The following is a 21,022-nucleotide window of genomic DNA, read 5'->3' as shown; positions in this document are numbered from 1 at the left end:
AATGCTAGTAACAATACATACAGCCTTGGAACTGGATATCAAATGCTGTGGATCTGATTGAATTCTTATGACTAAATTGATTTCCTCACCTTATACGTTATTTCTAAATTACACATTTTCAAAACACTGTGTGGTTGAATAATTCTTTTATAACATTTGAAGTATAACATTGGGTGTTTTTTTTAGAAAACATGCAATTTTCCTTGCAGAACGGTCAACCCACAGGTAATTTCTTGAGCACTTCCACTGTGAAAGATCCTGACACGCTGACTCTGCTGGAACTGCAAGTGTTAGTGCAGTCAATGTCTTGGAATTGTTCAGTACTGCTGTAATTCTCCTAAATCTTGGAGAATTTTGGGTGTCCTACAGGGAAAAAAAAAATAAAAGAAATTAATTTAAAAAGCATGATGGCAGTAGAGGAATTTTTTTTTTTTTTTTTTTTAACTGAGTCCCACTCTGTTGCCCAGGCTGGAGTGCGGTGGCGCAATCTCGGCTCACTGCAACCTCTGCCTCTGGGATCCAGGGATTCTCCTGCCTCAGCCTCCTGAATAGCTGGGATTACAAGCACACATCACTATGTCCGGCTAATTTTTGTATTTATTTTTGTATTTTTAGTAGAGACGGGGTTTCACCATGTTGGCCAGGCTGGTCTCAAACTCTTGACCCCAGGTGATCCACCTGCCTTGGCCTCCCAAAGTGTTAGTATTACAGGCATGAGCCACTGCGCCCAGCCAGTAGAGGAATTTTAAAAAGAGTATAGGGAAATCAGGTAGGCTTGTCTCCTCCCAGACTTTGGTGCGTTGGGTGCACCACCAGATGGGCCAGTTTACTCTGTTAGCAAATGTGGCCATTTTGCTGAATGAGCTTGCAGGGCTTTCATTCAGAGTTGTTGAATGTAAGATGCTCCTCAGGCAGTTGCTGTTTATGTAAAGGGTTATACAACATGACCCTGAAGCAGGATGACATTTCAGCAGGTGACTTGTCTCTAGCTCTCCCGGATTAGGAGAATAGTGCTAGTGTTCTCCACCTACCGGAGAAACCTGGCCAAGACTAACAGTCAAAAGGAACTTTCCGTTCAGCTTAGCAGCGTCAGTCAATGTTGAGCAAGGAATTCCCGGAAATGTATATTATAATTGTCCTTTTGTCCATCTAATGTTTTACTTTTTGCTAAAATACCTGCTGTTCCTGAGTAAAGATGATGGTGGCCTTAAAAATAAGGGGGTACAGTGAGGGAAAAAATTAATCAAAATGATATTAAATGTACAATGATTCATTGTAAATGAGCTATTGTGTAGTGCTTGCTCATAAGAGCAAATGCACTGCCTTGTTTGGCATTAGCATATTGCCAATTGTACAACATGAGAGAGCCCAAAAGGACCTGTGGGCACCCTGAAGTCTCTGTGTAGCAAAATAAAGCATGAAGAATCATTTGCAGACAGGCAGCTCTTGGCTGTCTACCCAGGAGAAGTGTAGCAGCATCTTTGGGGAAAAAAAGAACAATAAATAATAGTCTTCTATTTTTAAAAAATGTATATATATTCACATGTAAGTGCCCAGTGACTTGCAAACATCTTTCTCCTCATTCTTGGGCTTTATTTTCACCCCATTTCTGACCAGGCCCTACATTTCAAAACCGAAGAAGGTCATAGTAATAATGAATCCTGGTTTTTCTCACTTCATTGCCTGGAACATTTTTTGTAAAGGATCAGGAATTGGCTATATCCAAACGCATATCATGTTGTACTTAGTAGGAATTATCTAAATTTGTTATCTAATGTTAATAGTTTACCTTAAGTAATGTTGCATTATTCACGACTTCTATTAGTATTTAGTAATCTCTCTCTCTTCTTTCCTTCCTCCCTTCCTCTCCTTCTTTCTCTCCCTCTCCCCTGCCTCTTTCTCTCTCTCTCTTTTTCTCCTCCTCTTTCCTCCCCCTGTTGAATGAGAGGCTGAAAAACCTTTGTTTTCCCTTGTTTTCCTCAGAGCTCTGTCTCCTCAGGCTTCATTTGGTAAAAGCGAGTTTAGATGAGATAATTTTAGTTCTTTGTGTGAAGCTATTTTTAAATGTAATTTTTGCTAATAATGCAATTAGTTGTGGTTTTTGCATAATTTGCAGTAAGGTGATGAAGTTTAAGAAGCTTCATTTTATTTTAATTAACAGTTGATCGGTACTAATAACCAAGCCTCTGCTAACAACACCAGTTTTAACTCTTAAAAAATATGCACAAGACACACAACTCCTCCTCCTCTTTCCCCTCCCCCCTTTGAAATATTTAATAAGAATGCCATGTATAAAATTACCCTGTTGGAGAGAACAGGAGCTGCATCCCAATATAGATCACAGTGGAAAATCACTCAAACATTGCATGATGCGTTTCCTCCCCCAACCTCCCCACCTTGCCCCTTTCCTTCCTCTCCTCCCCCCGCTCTTTTCCAATTGTCTGTCTCATAGTTCAGTTGTAGGAGGTGAGAGCACGCCCGGGGTTGGGGGTATTATGACATTTCAGTTTACCATTCTTAACAATTCCTTTGCACATTCCATTAGCACATTATTTATAGCTTCATAAAAGCGTCCCTTTTTTTTCCTTCTAACATTATCCCTGTATCTCCGATGATAATGCTATCTGAGGATTGAACTGTTATTTTTAAAAAATCTATTCCCTAAGTTGACTCCTCATTGGCTCCCGCTATCCAGCCTCCCCTCCGGTCACACTTAAAAGTCTGCCCACAAATCCTCTCAAGAGACGTGGCTCAAATCTAGCGGGTGAAAAAAGTCTGAGTGAGGCTTGGAGCCAAGATCCTGCATCTTACAACCTGCAGTTTCTGAGGCTGCCGAGAGCCCTGAACTCCAGATGCTTGTATAAACAAGACTTCCTAGAAGTCATTACCTCATAACTCCTCATAAGCTTACACCTGACAAGCCTCTCAAAGTGAGAGGGCTGTGTTTTCCCTAATAAATTCCTTTTTGAACCCACTTGTTAGTCAAGCGTTGTGCGCACTAACTACACAAAGGACCCTGTGCCTTGGGCATAAATTATTCTTCTGTGCCACTGTCTCCGAGCACCCCCCAGTTATGGATTACTTCGTTCTTGACTTGACAGGAACATAATTAGAACTGTTGATGAAATCTACCAAATTGTTCCTCCGTGGCCTCAGTGGTCAGGAAATTTGGCTGAGTCGTATTTGTCACCGATGTGGAGGCTCTAAACACTTCATATTAACTACGTTATTAATGTGCCCTCTAATCTGCCCATGAATTGGTAACACTTGAAGTGAGCCTGGCCCTAATGGCACCTTGCAGTGAATGCACTGTAGGGCTGCATTAAAAGTTTCAGCAGGGAGAGGATGTTAATAAAATTCCTGTGTGTATGTGCATGTGTGTGTGTCTGTGCTGTCAACGCCTTGATGCCTCCATTTAGAAACATGACATTGCTTAGGCCTTTGCTGATACCGAAGTTTGTGCATTATCAAGTTGGCTGCTATTTTAGCCACTGCTTTGTTCCATGAATCCCCCTCCTGAGGTGAGAAGGCAGTGAGGTAGAGTGGTTAAGAACGTGGCATTTCAGGTCGAGCACGGTGACTCACGCCTGTAATCCCAGCACTTTGGGAGGCCGAGAAGGGTGGATCATTCGAGGTCAGGAGTTTGAGACCAGCCTGGCCAACATGGCGAAACCCCATCTCTACTAAAAATACAAAAATTAGGTGGGCATGGTGGCGGGTGCCCATAATCTCAGCTACTTAGGGGCTGAGGCAGGAGAATCACTTGAACCCGGGAGGCGGAGGTTGGAGTGAGCCAAGATGGTGCCACTGCACTCCAGCCTGGGCAACAGAGTGAGACTCCATCTCAAAAAAGAAAAAAAAACCGTGGCATTTGGAGTGAGGCAGGTCTGGGTTGAAGTCCTAGCTTCTGCCCTTATTATCTACAGGTTTCTTAAACATGCTAACTTTGTTATGCCTCATTGTTTCCATCAGTAAAATGAGAGTAATAGTATCTACCTTATAGGGTAGTTGTAAGGAACTAAATGGAGACACCTCTGAAAGAATCTTGCACAGTATCTGGTCAGTAACCAGTGAATGGCCCTGTCATGTTGATGGTGATGGGGGTCAACAATTGCCTCACCCCTCTTGTCCTTAAAGATTTCTTGTTGTACATGTGTGTATGTTCACACACACACTCCAAGTGTGTCAGGAGCTCTGGTGCTCTTCAGGTAACAGTTATAGTACTGGAGAAAGAATAAACTTCACAGGTTAACAAAACAAAGGGGCTGTTGGCTGTAAATTGATTTTCATAGCCATTTTATCAATACAATTCATATTTACTGAGGTAGATTAATCTTCTAAAATACAGGAATAAAAGAAATGTCACTTAAAAACATACATATGTACTTATATCCTAGTGTTTTTCATATCTTTAATAAGGACTTGAGACCCTTCTCTGTGTAATGCTGCACATAGTAAGATATCCCTGACCGTGGGGCATTGAGACACGAATGGGAATGTTCACTGAAATGTGCACCATGATCAATTATTATAAATACCATGCAGACTAGGATGATAAGTTAATAAAAGAGAACAGGTAAAAGATGAGCCACTAGCAAGAGGACGTCTTTCTTTACATATAAGTTCCAGCATCAATGAGAACACAGCAACAAAGTTATTGGTCACTGAAATACAGCCTTTGGTTTCATCTGTTAACTAGGCATGAAAAATTAAAAACCTGACATTTTATGACAAGTTGTTCTTTGGGGGTTTATTCCCTGTGCCTGAGTTTTCTACTTGTAGAAAATACAATTGCCAGTACTTGTAGAGACAACAAATGATCTCTGAAATATTAAGGAAATGATCATGGTGAAGGTGTGTATTCTGGTCACATGATTTTGATCTTCCTTGTTTTAAATATTTATAAAACTCTTACTATTGTTATGTGCTTTTAATAAGAGCCCTCTGATACAGGAGCTGTTGGCATCTCCACCAGGCAGATGTGGTAACATACGAAACCTGGTCTCCCTCCATCTCTGTGAAGAAAGCACTTTGCAAAAAACCCAACTAACCAACCAAAGGAACAGGTAAATAAATCCATACATTAAGGTACTTTCAGGGTTTTAAACCCAAACCAACCAAACAAAATCACAGCTTGTTTTCAGTCCTTAAATTTGCAGAATATATATACAAATTTGGCTCAGTAAATTACTGTTAAGTGTCACAGGAATCCATTTCCATAATAGCTAGGAGGACTATTAAGATCCCAGGCTCTCCTCCCTCTGGGATATTGCTCCCAGGTGCAAGCTCTGGTTCGTTCTTGAGCTTGAGAGAAATGGTCAATCCTTGATAATTTCAACCAAGAAAGAGTTAGTTTTAAGCAAAGAATAATGAACAATGACATGGTAGGAAATGATTTGTGTAGGCACAATACTAAGAGGTAGAGATATAAAGAAAATTCAAAAGTTCACAATTTTTCTTGCATGTGAGTCCCAGTTTCCAGCCTATGAAATTCTGCTCCTCTTTCAAAACCCTAATTCAAACGCTACCTTATACATTAAGTCTTTCTTGATTCAGATTCTATTTGGAATTAAGCTTACTCTTCCCCAATTTCCCTTACCATTTAACTTGTATTGTGGTTATTTACATGGATCTATTAGGTCCTACTTGACTGTGAGTGACTAGCTTTTATTTACCTTTCATTTTATCCATACATCCTACTTGACACTGTATGCACCCTTGCATACCTTTTCATTCATTTATACATTTGACCAATTCGTGAGACAGAATACGTATACAAACTGTCGATTTAAGACGTCAAATGATTTACATGAAATAAGTTCTATATTTATGAAGAGGAAAAAATTATGGATAGCTAGAGAATTTTAAGGAACTTCACCTGCATAAGAAGACATAGGTCATAATTATTCCTGTTTTATAGATGATGAAATGGAAAGGCTGAATTACTCCAGGTCATGTAGTTAGTGAGGGATAGAGCTAGGGTTTATCTCAGCATTCCCTGCAGTTATTGTCAGATGCTAGAAATCAGAAGACAAACCAGAGCAATGAATAAATACAGTGTAACTATGGATCACATTTGAGTATGTTTTAAAAACCAGGACAGAATAAGGTGAGTGTCTTAGTACAATAAGAGAGAACATTTTACAGACTTCTTTTTCACTAAAATCAGATCAGTATATCACTGCTATTTTTAAACTATTTCTTTTGGTAACAAAATAATGCATATCTACTGTAAAATATTTTAAGAATAAAAAACCTGAAGAAGAAAATGAAAATCACTCATTATTCCATTACATACATACAGAAAGCCACTGTTAACATTAAGTATAAATAATTTTTTTCAGGCTTTTTCGATGATCATAATCTGTAGATCTGAACTGTATTTTTCTTTTGGTTTTGAAGCAATCAATGCTTCCGTATCAATGTCTGTGATGGACAGCAGGGATCACCCCCCTGCTCATATAGTTGGGAAAGAGAGATGAGCTTAAATGGCCCTCATGAAAATTGTAGATACTGAAGGTCACTTCATGTGATCAACTGATTATTGCAGAGCTTACCAAGCCCTTCTATAACCAAAGTGTGTAAAAGTATGAAGGAGCAATTTCAGATTCCTTTCTGAACCAAAGTCCAGAGTAATACTAACGTCATTCTAGCTAAAGACTCTGGGATCAAATCTGAAATTGGAATTTGTGTAGTATGGCCTAAAATTAAGACAAAGACTTTTGGACTCAGAAAGATTCAATTCCTTACCCCTCAGTTTCCTTATCTGAAAAATAGAGTCAATGATATTCACCTCCAAGGCTTATTAATATAGGGTTGAAATTAAACCAGAAAATGTCTTATAAATTGAGAAATATTTATAAGAACAATTTCTCTTGATATTCAATAATATTGTAATAATCTAATAATGGTATTCTAACAATAGCATTATTGTCACTAACCTCTGCTTGTCACTGATCTTGACTTCTGAGTTGGGTTGTAAACTGTGCTGATATGGCTGGTGATCCCAGATCATGCAGCTAGCACTCAAAGCTCAAGGTCAGTAGGTGTACCAGCTCTCATTATTCCACACTGTACATTTGATCCTGATACTACATTTCATTGTACCGTTTGTTTATTGGTTCAGATAAATATATTATATTAGATTGTACCTTTATCCAGTGTGCATTGACATACTGATTGCATGCCGTCCGTATGTCCCTATGGGTGGGTGTGTGTTTTTTTTTTGTCCTTAAACAATTTGCTTGGGTCATAGTGACTTGAGCACTTTATCATTAGAACTTAGTTTAAATTCAAAGTAACTCTACCTGCCTGTCCTTTACATCTTTGAAGATGAGAATTTTAGATAAACTTTGCTGCTCCTCTAGTTTTGTTAGCAAAGAAAATATAAGCAACTTGAGTGGGAGTTTGTGCTCCCAACTTGATGCTACAAAGTCAACATTGATTGACCCGTCAACTCAGACAATATGTGGACTTCATTGGTTGGGAGGTTTTTGCCACTGAAGAGCTAATAGATTTAGTTTAAATCTGGATAAATCGGAATGGAAAGCCCATCTGCCTGCAACTATGTATCTTTCAGTAGTGCTTGGCTGAAGATTCCCTATCATTACATTTCCAGAAGGACCTTGTTAAGATGCTGATGCTAAGGAATCATGTGACCTCCAGTTCTTCTCAGACTAAAATGCTTTGTAGAGCATAAGCAATCTCAACTGGTTCATAGCCCAAGGCTGCCCAGCTTACCACTACATACACTTCTAGCATCAGTAGGAATCAAACTTATTTGTCTTGTGCATTTATTAACTTATTTCTCTTTCCCATCTGTCTTCCATTTAAGTTACATTAATTTAAATATAACTTAGAACTTACTACCTCAGATTTTCTGGCTGTGCCTTCTTTCTCTCAGCCTCTGAATTGTTGCTAAAAAAAAATTCAAAGGGCTGATTTCTTTTATGATGATATATTGCATTTGCAAACCTCCTTATCTTTGCCTGCTTTATCCCAGTGGACACTTACAACAACCCAATTTGCCTATTACTGTATCCACATTGTACTGTTTTCATTAGAACATTTAAGCAATATTCAGCTGTATAACCAATGTGTGATGGAGCTTAGTTCCAAGCACTGTTCTTCTGAGGCTTAGGCCAATGATTTCTCTATTGAAACCTTTGCTTAAGGGGCAGGAAGGTTGTGGAAGAAGGACTTGTCTCTGGGCCTAGAAGCTTTCACAACTGACATGTAGAGGTAATGATGCCTGCATTTCCTGCATACTTTGGCATGAAGTGGGGAAGAGGGCTCACCATTACTGAAATGATGTTTATGGTGTGGGACTGGAAACTGATGGCAAGGGGAAGGTCTGGTAAGAAGCAAGCAGATGGATCAAGTCTTCAAGGACAGGCCTCTGTCACTGTGACACATTCTGTAGACTACAGACCTCCTGATATAGTGAATTCTCTATTTCCAAGCAAGACTACATGCAGACAGATAGTGATTATATGTTTTTAAAACATTATCCTTCACCTAGTAAGGCAAGGCATGTAGAGAGCAAACTCAATGTGGTTCATGGTTCATTACTTCCCATCTTCATTTCTCAGATAAAAATCTGCGACAAATTTGCCATAATAAAACACTAGTTTGGTAAACTGGCAAGTGCCTTCAGCATTTCTTGTGAGGAGCATATGCTAATGGATGCTTGTATTTGAAAGGATGACTCACAGTTAATCATTATAAGAAATAGGCTTACCACTTCATAAACTCTAGGAAAGATTGTTTTCTTTTCTAAACATTTAAATTGCCTAGCCATTTTATGCATTAAAACCCAATTATAACTTAGTATGTCGGAGAATTTCAAAAGCTATTCCCTGCAGGATCTGTGCCTAAGACTACATTTTATCGTTCTGTAGTTCACACTCTGTCTAGTACAGGCAAAAAAAAAAATTAAAATGATTATTTATTATTATTATTATTTTTTTTATTTTTTGAGAGGGAGTCTCACTCTGAAGCCCAGGCTGGAGTGCAGTGGCGCGATCTCCACTCACTACAACCTCCCCCTCCCCTGTTCAAGTGATTTTCCTGCCTTAGCTTTCTGAGTAGCTGAGATTACAGGCACCCACCACCATGCTCGGCTAATGTTTGTATTTTAGTAGAGATGGAGTTTCACCATGTTGGTCAGGCTGGTCTCAAACTCCTTACCTCAAATGATATGCCTGCCTCGGCCTCTCAAAGTGCTGGGATTACAGGCATGAGCCACCTTGCCCAGCCTAATAAAATAACTTAAAACACATCAAGGCACTTGAAAAGATGTTGGGCATTGCTCCCTAATGTGGCCTTGGGGAATGTAGGGGAAAGAAAGTCGTTTTACATATTTTCTGGACTTGCTTCATCATTACTGGTGATTATATCAGAAAAAAATAAATAAGAAGAATGCATTGCAGTTGGAACCTGCCCTCAAGTCCTGTAGAGCTCAGCCATGTCCATTTTGTGAAGGATATATACAAAACAGACTTCTCTTTCATTGCAATGAAAGGCAATCAATCAGTAGCTGAAGATGTGAATACGGCTTTAATCCTTTCTGCACTGTAATTTATAAAATCATAGGCCAGGAGCCAGTAGAAGTTTTGGAATTTTCCTGGGAAACTATTTTAGTCTATTGCCTTGCATCTTATAAAGAAAGTTTGCATTCGTATCAGAAATGGGTGGCTCTATTAAGTCTGAAATTAGAAGATAAACAGATCTGTTGAATTAGAAAACCTAAAAGTTGAGACAAGCTAGAATTCAACGTATTTGTCAGCCTAGAAAGGAAAATGGAAACAAAGTTAAGTGATTTAAATTTTTAAAAGAGAATGAGTTTTCTCTTGTGTTTTTCCTTTTAGTGCCAAAAGGAAAGCCATATCCAAGCAGTAACTAAAGTAAGATTATGAAATTCCAAAGGAAGAATGGAACCCAGCATCTCCACACCATTGCAATACCAATCTCCAAAGAAACACAGATATTTTCTTCCTAAACACAAAGAAAACAAAACAAATAATCCATTAGTTTCACTTGAGAATATTTTATGCAACCTTATATACAACAGTACTGTGGCATCTTTCTCTAGCTATCGGTATAAAACAATCAATTGATTTCATCATTGTAAATACATTAAACAGTAAAATAATTATCTATTAGAATTGAAAGAGGTCTTTGCATCCAGTTTTACTCCCTTCTTTTACAGATTCAAGACTTTGGAGCTCAGGAAGGGTTTTTGACTCATGCAAATTCTTTCAGATAATGGGAATATTGAGATGAAATCCGGCACGGAGATGTTAATTGAAGGTTCTCGTCACAGGATAGCGTTCTGAAATACCTTTCAGTTTGGGAGGAAATAGGAAAGCTGGAAGGCTAAACTACAAGTCGAAGACATTCTTTCCCTTCTCTAATTGGGTAAACTCATCTTCAATCTCAAGAATAAAAATTAAAAAATAAAATAAAGCAAAACTATTAGATGGGAGCATTGTTTTTGGAACCTTGTCTAAAATTAGTACAGTGTCTTCTATGTGGAATCTAAATGAAGATAAGCATCTGGGTTGTATGGCTTCCTTATCAATCTGTAAGATTGTATTAAGGTTCCAAATAATACTGAGATTTGCTAAGTAAAGTCCTACTTGTCAATAGCTTCTCTTGTTGGATATTTAAAGTTCAAGAGCTTTGTTTGCTTTAGTTAAGTGTTCTGAAGTGTTTCAACAGCCATTGGCCCATTTATATAAACAAATGAAGGAACCTGAGACTCAGGAGTAGCAGAAATCCTTGATGACTTAAAGATAAGCCTTCCACACACCTGCCTAATTCACTTTGTTAAATAACAACAGGTGTGTGCCAATGGATTTGCCTTGGAGAGGAGGACTGGGAAAAATATTTACCACTTTAAGGCCATGATTCCTTCTTTAAATATGTTGATTTGTGAGCATTTTTGTTAAGAAGTACAGTGACAACCTTGATACCATTGTTTGTTATCAAGAGATAAATTTTCTTTGGTTATTGGTCATCTCTTTCACAATTGAGACAGTTTAAGTTTTTTAGCTGGGTTTGGTAATTGATTTCCTCCAAGTGTTAGCTATTTTGTATAGATTATTATCTATTCAGACTTTAATTAGAGAGCATCAGTATTTATTTCTTAATGAAATCTCATTTTAGAACAGTGACTTTTAGAACCGCTACTTGGGCAGAGTTGCATATTTACATGTAGGCTGGGCACAGTACATTTCTATGCAGAGGCTGAAATTCACCATCAAATGATTTCATTTTATACAACTCTAAAAAAAAAATACATCTCCATCTTTATAGAGAAATGTAGACGGTCCCAATCTGAGATACTGTGATTTATCATGTCAGAGTTACCAAATACTTAAAAGATGAATATGTTTATGACAAAGATCTAACTCCCCTTCTGCTTGGCCAGGCAGTGGAGAGTTACCTAGGGACATCAGAATATGGAGGTCAGCATCCCAAGCTTTGAACCCACATAGACCCAGTTTTAAAGCCCAGCTTTTGTGTGTGAGTAGTTGTGTGACACTGCGCTATAATACTATCCACCAGAAAATAGCATTGTAAGACACATGAGATAAGGCATTAGGTTGAATCGTAAGGAAATTTCATTTTTTAAATTTTTAAAATGTTCTTATTTTTTTAAATTAAATTTATTTTATTTATTTATTTATTTATTTATTTATTTATTTATTTATTTATTTATCCTGAAGCAGGTTCTTGTTCTGTCGCACGTGCTGGAGTGCAGTGCTGTTATCATGGCTCATTCCAACCTCAAACTCCTGGGCACAAGCCATCCTCTCACCTCAGCCTCCTGAAAAGCTGGGACTACAGGAATAGGCCACTACACCCAGCTAATTTATAAATTTTTGTAGAGACAGGGTCTCACTATGTTGCCAAGGCTGCTCTCAAACTCCCGGGCTAAAGTGATCCTCCCGCCTTGGCCCCACAAAGCCCTGGGATTACAGACAGGAGCCACTGTGCTTGGCCTAGGAATTTTTAATATTTAACCATTAAGATCCCCACAAAAAAAACCCCACAATTTCAAATGGTTCAGTTGAATGGGTAAAATATTTAGACTATTTCCCAGCAAATAGAAAATCCTACTAAATAGAAACTGCAAAACAGGGAAAGTATGGTCTGGAAGGTGGGAAACTGCACGTCCTAGTGAGGGTAAACGGACACATTTGTCCTGGAAGGAGGGAGCAAGAGGGGTGACAACCATAGTTACCAATGGCTTCTCTTTCCAACTGTTTGTATCACTTGGCCTAACCCTAGTGTATTTTTATTAGCTCAGACTTTTTTTTTTTTAAAATGAATTAGCACACATGCAGCTGAATCTATAAAACCAAGTCAGGCTCTTCATAATGTAGTTTATTCCTGTTCTAGAAATATTTTCAAAAAGTCCAATAAAATATGATCAGTCCACAAAGGCAGGGAAAGCAAAGATCATGCAACCATAAAGAGGATAAATAGACAAGAGAAGGAATGCTTTCATAGGAAAGGGAAGACAAGCCTTCATGAATGGAGTTGGTGTTTGGTATAGAATTTAAAGGTTAGCAAACTTTTACTACTTTCTCTGCCCCATCATATGTGACACCCTTGACCTGTTGTCAACAGTTATAAATAGCAGGTAATTTATTAACCCTAATAAGAACGGGTGGCTAATTGCAAAGCAGTGTATTGCTTGTTAGAGGCTTTAGCCAAAGGCTGGATATACTCAGCAAAGAATCTCAGAGCAGCTGAACCACCTGCTGTGGGTTGACACATCTTGGTTCACACAAGAACTTGAGAACACTCCTGAATTTTTGAATGAGTGCCTACAGTCGAAAGGCTTACTGGCATGGGAATTTGAACTGAAAAAAAGATGATATCATGTCGTAGATAGGATCACTGTGTCATGATCAGAATTGAGGAGTTTGCTCTGACATAAGGCAGAGGGAGTGTCAAAGACATTAGGTTTGATTTTTCCCATAATTTACATAACCTTTTATGAGCTGTTTGTTTCTCTTTTCTTCTTGCCATTCATCACTCCATATTTTGAATATTTTTTTTCTCAAGCTATTTCATGTCTTTAAAGGGGAATGTAAAAATAAACTTAAAACATTCAATAAAGAATAGAAGGAAGAAAACTGAATTCTCAGTTTATCTCAACTCTGAAATGTATTATGTATTGTGAGTGTTGCATGATCACTGATACACAAATGACAAAAGTCTGGAATATGAGAACTTCCTTAAAACTTTCCTCCTTATTTAAAATCTTACCAGGCTATGTTTTTATATTTATTAAATTTGGATGTAGTGCGATCTGTCTCCATAAAGAAACCCTTATTTTCTCCCCTAAATGGAATGATGAACACTTCTTCTTTCCTCTGCCATATGCCCCTTTGAAGTGTTACATGTCTCTCTGTTACTTGGCAATAATGGGAATTTTTATTTCTACAGTTGTATTGTTTTGGTCTGCTCCATACCCTGTAAACATTTCCATTGTTCTACAAAGCTGTGTACTCTCCTTTCTGTTAGGGTCAGTGTTTTAGGTGGGAAAACAGGCTGGTTGTCTCCACTTTATTTTCTAAAATGGTGTTATATCCCTCTGCTTAGGATTATTAATAGTAACAAACCATGTTCACAACTGGTAGAACTGTCTAATTTGAATAGTGAACTGAAAAACACTGAACATAGCCAAAATAAAACATTTAACTAGCTTCCATCAATTCAATGACAGTGACAAAAAAAAAAGTACTAAATACCCACAAGGTACAAAGAACTGTGATCAGTATTGCAAGAGAGAAAATAATGGAAAAAAAGACTCAGCCTTTGCCCTGAAGGGACTTAATCCCATAAAAGACATGCTTATAAAGCAAAGGACCATTCCATGAAGTGGAATGTGATTTGGGCCACAAGAAATTTGCGGTTAACATTCGCACAAAGTAGGGATGAATGCTTTTGGGTGAATGGAAAAGAAAGTCACTTAAAAAAGGAAGAAGATATACAGAAAACTTTAAAGAATAGGAAGGATTTGAAGTAGTTTTTGTTTTGTTGGTTTTCCTCCTTGTTGTGAGAAAATAAAGGGTCATTAATCAAAGAAATAAGCATATGCAAACAAACCAAAAGAAGAACAGATGCTGGGGAGGTTGTGGTTGTGGAGAAAAAGAAACACTTTTACACTGTTGGTGGGAGTGTAAACCAGTTCAACCATTGTCGAAGACAGTGTGACAATTCCTTAAAGATCTAGAGGCAGAAATACCATTTGACCTAAAGGAATATGAATCATTTTATTATAAAGATACATGCACACATATGTCCACTGCAGCACTATTCACAATAGCAAAGACATGGAATCAACCCAAATGCCTACCAATGATAAACTGGATAAAGAAGATGTGGTATATATACACCAAGGAATACTATGCAGCCAAAAACAGGAATGAGATCATGTCCTTTGCAGGGACATGGATAGAACTGGAAGCTGTTATCCTCAGGAAACTAACACAGGAACAGAAAACCAAACACCACATGATCTCACTTATAAGTGGGAGCTGAGTGATGAGAACACATGGACACATTGGGGGAACAACACACACTGGGGCCTGTGGCAGGTGGAAGGGAGGAAGTGAAAGCATCTGGAAGAATAGCTAATAGTTGCTGGGCTTAATACCTAGGTGATGGGATGATCCATGCAGCAAACCACGATGGCACACGTTTACCTATGTAACAAACCTGCATATCCTGCACATGTACCCTGGAACTTAAAATAAAAGTTGAAAGAAAAAAAAAATAAACACACAGCAGCCACTGGAAGATAGCTGCTAATTCTTGGCAATGAGGACATGGGATAAGAGGATGAGGACCATGGCAGGCATCTTGTTGAACAGGGCATCTGATGACCAGTGTGCCTTTCTTTTTCCTAGAGTTTCAAGTGCTCTCCAGAAGTGCCCATGCCAAACCAGATGATGGTTCCTTATTCCTCTACAATTTTCTAGTCCTTGTTACAATATTGAATAATGCCTGATAGGCACTCTCATCTCCCTGCAAGGGAAGGTGAGTGAAGCAAAAATAAAATGCCAACCTTAGCTCTTCTCAGTATTTAAATGCAATATTATATTATAGTATCAATCTATTAATTGGTAATTAAATGACAAAAACATCACTTCATTTCCCCCCACAAATAATGACAACTTTTCTTCTTCCCAAAAAGCTGTTTCAGGAGGTTTTAGTGGGATGAATAAATGTATTTCTTTTTAACACCTTTGTTGTTTAAAAATGCTATTGTTTCATTTGAGGTGTGAGGAAATGTGCTAACCCTGTCACTGTTGGTGCAGCAGTGCAGAAATGATAACTGTATATACTTTTTTCTTTTTACAAAAATAGAGAGGAGCAAGAAGGAGACAACTTATTTAAATCCCGAATACAGTCAGACCTCATATGCATTGTTAAAAAAAAGCCCAAAGAATTGCATATGGATTAGAGGGATGAATATTCTATTATTTCAGTCTGTTCTGCTGATCTTCTTATTGTGACTTTGTGCTTCAGAAATCTGCTAGGAATTTGGCTTTGCCGTAGTAGGCAGTAATTTTAAATGTGTATCAAGCACTTGATAGTGTATGATTTGCGTGCTGTTGCATTCCTATTCCCTAAATTTTCCACCAATTTATTACTTTTTTCATACTGTTTTAATATTTCAGGATGATGAATATATACAGCATCATTAAAGGTAAATAAAAAATGCATGAAATTAAAAAATGGAATATTAGATGTTTCTTTGCTGTAATCCCTCGGCCCAATAGGAATGAAATGTCTCTGTTCTGTCGAGTAATCCCTAAACATGATTAGGAACCTGGGAGTGTCCACACAGCCCACATAATATTTGTATCATCTAAGCCTATTTATGTAAGGTTTGAGTAAAAGTTGTTATTAGAAGACCTATAAACCCGTTTTACAATTCCGAAAGATATGCTTGCCTCTTAATCTTTTCTACCTTTATTATTTTTCCTGGAGTTGATGACAATGTGTTCCTAATTCATTTTTCAGAATGCTATTATGATACATCTTTTTCATACTTAGATGATACATTGGCTATTCTATTGAAATACATTTTTAAGACCAAGGATTGAGTTCAGCAGTTCATTTGCATCTGGTAGCTGTTTTCTCAGTGTCTGTAGAAAGGAGAAGACTTCATTTCCTAGGGTCTTTTCACAACTTCCAGACATTATTTGAATGTGTGTTTAGGGTAAGTTTTGCCAAAATATTTCCCCTTTTAAGAAAGTCTGCTCCATATTGACCCACAAAACCTGTGTTTTTTTTTTATCGTTTTCTTTCTTTAATAACAACGGTTTGCACTCTTTGATGCTTTCCTACAAAATTGTTTAAATTTGGTTGTGATATTTGAAAGAAGGCGGTCAGTGTTTTCTAATGAGACTATCTGGTTACTGAAAGTTTAAGGAACGTTTTCTCTAAACCTTGAGTAGGATAATGAAGCCGTGATAGATGCCCCACAATGTTTGAATCACTTATTTGGGAAGATATTTTTCTTTATTAGCAATTCTTCAGTGTTTGCCTTCTCTGAAAGCCTTCTTTTTAGGGGAACTTGTTTCAAAACATCTTAAAAGTCGTACGTATGATTCGTTTTTTTCTCTTCCCTTCAATGAGATTTTAGTGGATACCAAGCATCTCTTAACTCGGTTTAGATCTTTTAAATGTGCAAATGTTGATCTAGCAACTGCATGTCAAAACTCTTGAATTTCAGGAAACTTAGGCATGCACCATTTGCAACCCTATTCCAGATATGTTAAAGTACTCGGGTGTGTTTCTTAGAGTATGATTCTTTTACTGTAGCTTAATGCTTATTTGCTTTTGGCCTAGCCACAAAAGGCATTATGTTAGTATTCACTGTTTAACCAACATCATGGAATGTGAAGATCAGTAGCTCTTTTTTTTTTAAATTGACAGATAAAAATTATATATATTTATTGGGCACAACATGTTTTGAAATATGTGTACATTGTGGGATGGTTAAATTGAGCTAATTAACATGTGCATTACCTCACATACTTATCATTTTTAATAGCTCCTATTAAGTCCACAATTATGAGATGTGTTATTATTAAATGACCATGGTTTCTAATGAACACCCATGAATGTGATATATTTTGAAACCACGTTCCATACAGCACCCCAGGATGTGATGTGGTAAGACCTGTAAACCTTTGCTCCCATTTTGGCGAGTTAACTCTGATGACCCATGATGAATGCTTGTAGTGAAAGAGGTATTTCTTTAGCATCTGTGCAAGTCAAGTTCAAGTTGGCTTTTCCTGCAGACACCAGGTTTGAGCAGAGGAGCTGCAGCGTTGTTCCTTTACACTTTGCATGTGAGCCATTTGGTATCCAGGCTGCCAGCAATCATAAACATTTTCCTCTGGAAGCCAGTTTCTGTGTGTTCCCCAATATACAGAAAAAAAGTGACACCAAATAACATATGGCCAATAGACCCCTGGATGAACTTGACTCCTAGGCAGGCATTTAAGAGCTGGGCGGGGGGGAATAGTTTTAAATAGTCTACACCCTTATGCTACAAAAATTAGCTAGGGAGCATGTGCTTTCGTAATGGTCCTGTGACAGGGCTGCTTCATTGTGTTCAGTGCGGCGGAAATCTGAGCCTCCCTCCACCAGCTGCGCTGAACCGAACACAAATGTCTCGAGTTCAGTTGGCAGATAAAGCACTGCTGTGTCGCAACTGCAGTATGTGGGGGTGACCAGGTGCAGCCAAGCCAGGGAGGCCTGAGCCCGGGTGGTCTTTTTCCCAGGGCAGGTGGCACAGAGCCCCAAAAGGAGAGAGAAAAATCTGGGCCACTATTCTGGAAATTTTCTGGATTAGGTGTGTAGCATATTCCACTCCACAAAGCCCTTCCAGATAATGCCAAACCAACAATTTAGAGAGCAGTGTTGTCTATGGGTTAGAGCTCAGCCTCCGCAGTTGGCTCCCAGCTGTGTGGCCATTTACTTAATATCTCTGTACCTCAGTTACCTTATTTGTAAACTTTGAATGATAATATTATCTACTAAGAAGTAGATAATAATATTGTACAAGGTAATCCTTTTAAAGCCCTGAGCATGGTGCCTGGCACATAGTCAGCATTGAACAATGTCAGCACAGTGAAGCTCTCATTTTCAGTGTGTGCAATGCTTTTGGTTTTATATATGGAGAAACTGAGGCTGTAAATAATGTGCTCACCTAAGACCACTTGGCCCAGAATAGATTTCACATTTCCTGGCTTTCATGCTATTATGCTAACCACTAATCTATGCTTCTTCCCTGTGTCAAGCCCTTAACATTCCTATTCTTGATTAAAGCGAGGGGAGGATTTAAGAAAATAATGGTAAGAAATAACCTCATAGAGATTAACTTAATCTGCTGCATCTCATCTTTGGTGCTGAACATCTTTGAAATAAATAACAATCTGTTTTCAGTCAGTACCTCCTCACAGCTAAAATTATCAAATTTTAAAAATATAAGTTTTACGTTCTTGGGGAAATTGGCAAGTTTTGACAATAATTATTTTTGGCGACTGTGGAGTCTTGTATGTTTCTGAAACTATCCACCGACACTTAAACGGGCTTTGAGCCTTGGACAGAAAAAGGCAGAGAAATGTTTACAGTTTATAGTTGTGAAGGTGTGCTGGAGTATTTTGCCTTAAGCAATACAGAAACTCCTGGGATGAGCAAAAAGCACATTTCAAAGTGAAAGACTGAGGAAGGTAGCAGAAATATTACATGGTTAGGTTAAAAACCATTTATAAGGCTGGATTTAAAAGCATAGAAAATGAGAAATCTTTATGCTGCTTCTATTAATAATGATTTGTGTCTATATTCACAAATTAGTTTGCAAGTTAATATTTGGATTTGGCTAAACAACTGCTTATTAATTTTTTGAGATGAAAAAGTTGAGTTCACCAGTTATTTGAGTGATTTTGACCAGCAATTCCCCAAACAAGCAAACGAAACAGTTTGTGTATATAACCATCGTATAATTCAACTCCCTGTAGGTTGTGAATTTCATTCTATAGATGGAATTCTCTTCCACCCAAAAAATAAATACTAAATAAGCACAGGTCTGCTGCTCATGTCCACAGCACAGTCGGGCTGCTAATTTGGTTTGATTACTAGATATGGCCCAGTGGTCCAGGGGTGTTTCTTGTCAGCAAATGACAATAGCATTGTGGCGGGCAGAGAAGCAGCTTTTTTTTTTTTTTTTTCATGACCAAGGACTAAAGCCTTTTGGGCATATTAGCACTACTTTCAGCAGTAATGCAAAATGGGAAATAATTGGGTTGAGGAGCTCCTGGGATATTAGTGGTGCTGCAGGCAGGAAAGCAGGCATTGGAAAATAAATGACAAATTAGTATGCTTAATCTCTTTATTGTGAATCAGATGCCACGGCAGAGGCTCATAATACATTAATAAATACCAGTTAATGCAACTGAGATACTATTCCTCAAATTCACAAGAGTGGTAAGAATTCTTTCCTTGGGGAATGAGTATGTTTTCTGAATGATTCCCCCCACCCCGCCCCCCGACATAAGCAGGACTTTGTAGTACAAATCTAGGGCAAGAAGAATAACAATTATGCGTGTATAGTGTGTAGGCACTTATGATCACTTTCATGCATATCCACCTGCCTGAGCTTCACTATGACATCCCTGAAAAAGGCAGGTTTTACTATTTCACCATTTTACAGACAAGCCACAGATGGACTTATATGACTTACCAAACATTGCTCACCATTGGTCAAGCAAAGATTTGAACCTTAATTTTATGGCTTCAAAAAATGTATATTCTTGCCACCCTATCACCCAACCTATGTAGAATTAAAATATATACTAGTTATAACTCTGTATTATACAGATTCGATATCCTCTGAGTTGGGACATACTCCATGACCCATTATAACTAAGTTCCATAATATTACAAGTATAACGGGATTCCAGAATATTATTAAGTTACTGATACCACAAAGTCTTCCTTTACATGTCCTTTATAATTCAAAAGAGTCCCATGACATTTCCCATATGGAAACTCTGAGACACACAGAGGGTCACAGCTGAGCCACTTAGTGTCCAGAATTATCACTAACCAGGCTTGGCAAGGTTACGACTTGAGGTGCTCTGACTTGTAGCTGATCATATCACGTGTTTAACAGAGGAAAGTATCTGAGTCGTGGGTTTTCTACTCTAGCATTCCCAGAACAGGAATCAGCCATCACAGCTCACGAGATCTGTTAGTGACTGGGCATCTGTGTAACAACCCCATCCAGCTTAATTCTAGTTACTCCTCTAGCTTGTACTCCACAGCATTCAGCTGTTCAGCTGCACAGCATTCTTTTGTCTCAGTTAACATCATGTTTTGTAATTGTTCCAATACTTGTTATGGAGGCTGATGTTTTTGTATATGGAACCCCTTCTGTCCTCATTTATATCAGCCCTGTCCTCATTGCTATATGGCATAGAAAATAGACCCTAAATTCGCGTTTGCTGGTCAACTGACCTGAGGGACTTTGGCCAACAATGAATTCTTCTTAGATGTTTATGCAACAGCATGTACTATACCATCAGTAAGGATATGATCACAGTAGTAATGAGAAAGAGAAGTGAGTATCTGGCCAAGGTCATGGAGAAAAGAGGGTGGATTAAAAAGATGTGCAAGAGCTGGAAATCATAGAAATTGAATTTATATTTGAGCCAGAGTTACCAAGTTTATTTCTAAGAAAGAAAGACTGATTGCTAAAGAGAGGAAGACAAAACCTAGTACATAGTGAAGAATGCTAAAAACAACCCTATATTCTTATAGCATCTATGAATGCTATGTCTGTGTGGTCAAAAATAGTTATTCTTTTTTTTTGCCTTGTTCATTATGCAATCTACTACATGAACACACAGCTCTGCAGAAATTGGAGACCAAGGGACTCCCCGAAATAAGTAAATAGAAACATTACCCATTGAGTGGTTGT

General features: G+C 38.1%; 1 protein-coding gene across 7 annotated transcripts in view; it reads left to right on the top strand.

Moving 5' to 3' along the window:
- ESRRG (estrogen related receptor gamma) overlaps positions 1–21,022 on the top strand; it is a 594,635-nt gene that overhangs the window by 258,464 nt on the left and 315,149 nt on the right. Inside the window, exon 1 of one of the 7 annotated variants that reach the window (XM_063613927.1) lies at positions 4,935–5,066. The exons of the other annotated variants lie outside the window; for them this stretch is intronic. The gene's annotated coding sequence lies outside the window, so the exon portion shown is untranslated. Of the gene's footprint in view, positions 1–4,934; positions 5,067–21,022 lie in introns of those variants that run through there. 7 annotated transcript variants of the gene reach the window in all.

The sequence above is a fragment of the Symphalangus syndactylus genome, chromosome 19 (genome assembly GCF_028878055.3).
Source record: "Symphalangus syndactylus isolate Jambi chromosome 19, NHGRI_mSymSyn1-v2.1_pri, whole genome shotgun sequence".
Taxonomy (NCBI): Eukaryota; Metazoa; Chordata; class Mammalia; order Primates; family Hylobatidae; genus Symphalangus; species Symphalangus syndactylus.
This window is presented reverse-complemented; position numbering and strand designations above follow the sequence as displayed.